Raw genomic sequence first — 5,887 nt, 5'->3', positions numbered from 1 at the left:
GGAATGCAGGGCGAGCCTGCAGCAGCAGAGGCAAGCATGACTTTGCACCAGCCTGAGGCGTGCCCTGTGTTCTTCCGGGGAAGTTGTCCCTGGATCACGGGACCCTGGCAGTGGCGAGGGGGGGGGCGGTGCGCAGGCTCCCGGGAGGGGAGGTGTGGATAGTGACCTGTGCTTGCACACAGGCTTCTTGGTGGCAGCAGCAGCAGCCTTAGCATTTCATGCCTGTCTCTGGTTTCCATGCTGAGAGCCGCGGCTCGTGCCCATCTCTGGAGCTCGTTTAGGCAGTGCTCTGCATCTCCTCTCCTCGCACACCCCGAAACAATGGTCTCTTGCCTCTTGGGCAGCTCCAGACTTTTTCCCGGACTTCCTCCCGGCTAGCTGTGGCACACTAGCCCCCTTCGGGCTGTGTTCATGCAGCCAACCCCAGTCCTCTCCCTGGGATCTGTACTGTGAAGCCCGAGCCTCAGCTCCCAGGCCTCACCTGTCCTGGAGGGTGAGCAGACAAGCCTCTCGGGCTGGTGAGTGCCAGTCGGCCCTGATCCTCTGTGAGGGAATCTCTCCGCTTTACCCTCTGCACCCCTGTTGCTGTGCTCTCCTCTGTGGCTCCGAAGCTTTCTCACCACCCAACACCCATGTCTACCAGTGAAGGGGCTTCGTAGTGTGTGGAAACTTTTCCTCCTTCACAGCTCATTCCCAGTGGTGCAGGTCCCCTCCCTATTCTTTTGTCTCTGTTTATTCTTTTTTCTTTTGCCCTACCCAGGTATGTGGGGACTTTCTTGCCTTTTGGGGGATCTGAGGTCTTCTGCCAGCATTCAGTAGGTGTTCTGTAGGAGTTGTTCCACATGTAGATGTATTTCTGATATATTTGTGGGGAGGAAGGCAATCTCCAGGTCTCACTCCTCTGCTATCTTTAAGGTCTCCTGAATGTGGTCTTTAAAGATAGCAATATAGGAGGCTCCTGAACTCCTCCTCCCAAATACACACCAAATGTGAGGCAATTCCCTCAGAAAGAAATCCAGAAACTGAGTGACTCTTACACATTGGTCAAACAAGAAAATATGCATATCAAAATGGGCCACTTTGAGTCACCAGTATCTCCCTGGAAGGATCTTGTACACACATCTGTACCCTAGCTTTGTGGCTGTCATCCAAAGGACAGGTCTCCAGACAGCCTGTTCTGATAGTCAATTTGGCTTCCATTTAGGAGTTCCACATGACTGCAGGAAACAAAGAAGCATTTAATAACTGGCTATCCCTCCAGAGCTCAGCACAGAGGGAGCAGGCAAAAATGCCCAACTCCCAAGTTTTATCTGAAAGGGGTCTAACTACATACTTTCCCAGCTGCTGCCTGAGACTCTGGCTTCCAACCAACTTGCATCTAGGTGCTAAGTGCCATCCTCCCCTGTGGGACACTGATGGGTCTAGGCACACCATCAGCTACTGACAGCCACTAAGAAGAAAGCAGGTTGGACAATCACAAAGACATTTACTGAACATTCCATCCAACACCAGCAGAATACGCATTCTTCTCAAGTGCCCATGGAACATTCTCCAGGATAGAGCATATTGTGGGTCACAAAATAAGTCTTAATAAATTGAAGAAGATTAAAATCATATCAAGTGTCTTTTTCTGACCACAATGATATGAAAGTAGAAATCAATTACAAGAAGAAAACTAGAAAATTCACAAATGTGTGAAGATTAAACAACATGTTTCTGAACCAATGGGTCATGAAAAAGTCAAAACAGAAATAAAAATAAATCTTCCAACAAATTAAAATGAAAGCACAACATACCAAAACTTATGGAATGTAGCAAAAGCAGTGCTAAGAGGGAAGTTATAGAGATAAATGCTCATATTATCAAATAAGAAAGATCTCAAGTAAACAACCTAACTTTACACCTCAAGACACTAGAAAAAGAACAAAAAGCCCAAAGTAAGTGGAAGGAAGGAAATAACAAAGGTCAGAGAGGAAATAAATGAAAAAAATAGAATGTCTGTTTGGGTCCTTTGCTCATTTTAAAATTGGATTATTTATTTATTTTTGCTATTGAGTTGTATGAATTCTTTATATATTTTGGATAGTAACCCCTGATCAGACACATGGCTTGTAAATATATTTTCCCATTCCGTAGGTTGCCTTTTCAAATTATTGATTGTTTCCTTTGCTGTGCAGAAGCTCTTTAGTTTGATGTAGTCCCACTTGTTTAGTTTTGCTTTTGTTGACTGTACTTTTGCTGTCTTATCTAAGAAATCATTGCCTAGATCAATGCCAGAGCTTTTTCCATATGTTTTCTTCTAGAAGTATCAGTTTCAGGTCTTACATTTAAGTCTTCGATTCATTTTGAGTTAATTTTTCAAATTGTGTGAGATAGGGGTTCAGTTTCTTTCTTTTGCATTTAGATATCCAGTTTTCCCAACACCATTTATTGAAGAGACAATCCTTTTCCCATTGTGTACTCTTGGCACCCTTGACAAAAATTAGTTTATCATACATATGGGTTTATGTCTGGGCTCTGTATTCTGTTCCACTGGTCCATGTATCTGTTTTTATTCTAATACCACATTGTTTTGATTGCTATTGCTTTGTAATATAACCTGAAATCAGGAAGTGTGATGTCTCCAGTTTTGCTCTTCTTTCTCAGGACTGCTTTGGCTAGTCAGGGTTTTTTGTAGTTCCATATGAATTTTATGACAATTTTTTCTATGTCTGTGAAAAATGGCACCAAAATTTTGATAGAGATATGTTGAATCTTTTTTTTTTTTTTTTTATAGCTAACCTTCTTACCTTCTTTTTTTTTTATTTATTTATTTTAGGCTGTGTTGGGTCTTCATTTCTGTGCGAGGGCTTTCTCTAGTTGTGGCAAGTGGGGGCCACTCTTCATCGCAGTGCGCGGGCCTCTCACTGTGGCGGCCTCTCTTGTTGCAGAGCACAGGCTCCAGACGCGCAGGCTCAGTAGTTGTGGCTCATGGGCCTAGTCGCTCTGCGGCATGTGGGGTCCTCCCAGACCAGGGCTCGAACCTGTGTCCCCTGCATTAGCAGGCAGATTCTCAACCACTGCGCCACCAGGGAAGCCCCTTGAATCTTTTTTGAAGAAACCACTTTCATAGAAACGGAGAATAGAATATTGGTTTCCAGGGGCTGGGCATAGGAGAAAATGAGATGATATAGGTCAAAGGGTATGCATTTTCAGTTATAAGAATAAGTTCTGAGGGTCTAATGTACAGCATGATGACTATAGTTACTAATACCGTGCTGTACACTTAAAAATTGCTGAGAGTAGATCTTAAGCATTCTTACCACAAAAAAAAGAGTTAACTTTGTGAGGTGATGCATGCATTAATTATCCTTTTTTTGTGTGTGTGTGGGTCAACATTTATTTTTAAAGAATTATTTCTTCCAAAATGAAAATGAGTCACAATGGCTGCTTTGCTAGACACAGTTACTATTATACTGCTCTTGCTTTATTGACTAGTTCTTAATCCTGAGGCTTATACCTGGGATAAACAGGCTTTAGGCATTTGTGAATGACACAGTCGACAACTGAGCTGCAAACAGAATGAGATCATGGGGCACAAGGCTGTAATTCTTCTCATGTTAATGACAGTAATGTAAGTCTGATACATGAGCAGTGTGCATTCAGAACACTCATACCTGATAGCAGGTCAGGAAAAGAGAACAGGGACTCCAGTTTAAGGGTGGAAAACTGAGAAGTCATAACTACCCCAAAGATGTGAAGGAAACCACAAAAGACATGGGCCGGATTCTGCTATAAAAAGGAAACGTATCACTCCCTTGGGGTTGATACACCAACAACCTCAGCCCACTGTCACCTTGCCTCTTTCAGAGCTTTAACTACTATTTAATTTTATGGAAAAGTAGACATCCCCAAACAAAAAGAGTGCTATTCACCAAAAGAAAGAGGTCTTATCAGCATGGAACTTAATAAGGAAAAGTATTTATTTGTGCCTTGCACAATTTTTGAAAGCTGTTATTGCTATTCAGTTTTGGTATTTACTATAGTGCTGGGTGCAAAGTCAACAAAAGAAAAGCTTATTGAATAAATGAATTACAGGATGAATGAAATGATACAGTAATTTCTTGAGAGCTCATATTCCATTATAGTGACCCTTCTAGGCAGCCCTGAAAGGATTTGGGCTATAGAAGAGTTCAGCGCATGCCACAAATGTGCTTGATCCGCTATAAAATATATCAATTTTCAAGAATGTAAAGCTTACATAAGGTAAAACTTGGAGGTCACCACCCCCAAACTAACATATGCCAGCCTGCATTAAGGTAAATATAAAAAACTTTAACTGCTCAGTGTTAAATTAACCAAAGTTTCCTTCTAGGTCCCTCAAAAGAAAGAAATGTGTGTGAGGAATATTTGAAACACTCACTTTTAGATGAATGAAATGATACAAATCACAATCAGTACAAACTAATAATTGAACAACAGTGGAATAACAAAACATGAATTTGACTGTTTTGGTACAGAGTGGTCCAAATGGTTTGCTCACATTTGTTAAAATCCGAACTGAAACAATGACATGTATAAAAGAATAGATAAAGTGGTTCCTGCACAATAGTCTGGTGTATCGTAAACTTCCAATCCCTGCTTTCTACTGATCAGGCCGTGCGGCCTCAGGAGAGCAGTCAGGGTGACTTGAAACTGTCTTCACTGGAGACTCCCTCCACTTGACATGCTCACTTCACATCCCAGCACAAGTGGTCACTGAGACTTTATGACTAGCTTTCTTCTTCTTCCTCTGGTATTGTTTCCCAGATTGGCTTCTTGATGTGTTCTGGTAACTGTTCTAATTTTGTCTTTGTAACTTCCATGGCAACTCCTTCAGGTAAGTTTCACTGAGTATATTCCAAGTAGACATCTGCTGTACTCCCAGTGAGATGTTCTAACTCTAAACATCTGTAAAGTGCTCTCATTTCATACTGAACCCTGTGCTTCTTGAAAACATGCACTGATTTGAGAAGAGTAAAATTTTCCTTGGAGGTTCATGTACTTTAACAGAGATACCAAGTTCTTTAGCAGCAAGTGCAACAAAATATTCATAACTGTCCAATACAGCCTTATCATGGCCTTTTACTAAAACTAATAGTCGCTTATATAACGTGTCTGGTTCATCAGAAATGGTTATCGTAGGCTTGGTCAAATCCTTGGGAACATCAATGTGTAGGTTTGAAAACTGTACCCACTTCATATTGGTGAGAAGAAGGCCACCATTTTTGGCTGTACTGCTCCTAGAACTGCATACAGAAAAATTCCTCGAACCCTGCCAGAGACGCCATCCCAGGGGCCCAAACGCTGCTCGCGCCGCCATCTTGCCGTTCTGCATTAATTACCTTGACCTTGGTAACCATTCTACCATGTATATGTATATCAAATCATCATGTTTTACACTTTAAATACATACAATTATATTTTTTAATTATTCCTCAATAAAGTTAAAAAAGAAAGAAGGACAAAGCTGGAAGCAAGTTGTATATCTGATAAGCAGTTATTATTCAAAGTACTTAAAGAACTATATAACTCAGGAGAAGAAGAACAGTCAAATAAAAAATGGGCAGAGGAACTGAATAGACATCTTTTCAAAAAAGACATAAAAATGGCCAACAGGTACATGAAAATATGCTCAACTAGTCATTAGGGAAATACATATCGAAACCACGATAAGCTATCACCTCACACCTGTTAGAATGGCTATTATCAAAAGACGAGTGATAACTAGCATTGGCAAAGATGTGAAAAAAAGGTAACCCTTGTGCATTATTGGTGGGAAAGTAAATTGGTGCAGCCACTATGAAAAACAGTGTGAATATTCCTCAAAAATTAAAAATAGAACTACTGTATGATCCAGCAATACCAC

The 5,887-nt window shown here is 41.2% G+C and overlaps 1 pseudogene; it reads right to left on the bottom strand.

Moving 5' to 3' along the window:
* Positions 1-4,743: 4,743 nt before the first annotated feature.
* Positions 4,744-5,349, bottom strand: LOC113622759 (28S ribosomal protein S10, mitochondrial pseudogene; annotated as a pseudogene).
* Between the last annotated feature and the right edge of the window lie 538 nt (positions 5,350-5,887).

The sequence above is a fragment of the Aethalodelphis obliquidens genome, unplaced genomic scaffold, assembly GCF_003676395.1.
Source record: "Aethalodelphis obliquidens isolate GAN/ISIS:26980383/991018 unplaced genomic scaffold, ASM367639v1 scaffold1, whole genome shotgun sequence".
Lineage (NCBI taxonomy): Eukaryota > Metazoa > Chordata > Mammalia > Artiodactyla > Delphinidae > Aethalodelphis > Aethalodelphis obliquidens.
Note: the sequence above shows the minus strand (reverse complement) of the source record. Positions and strands in the feature narration are given on the sequence as shown.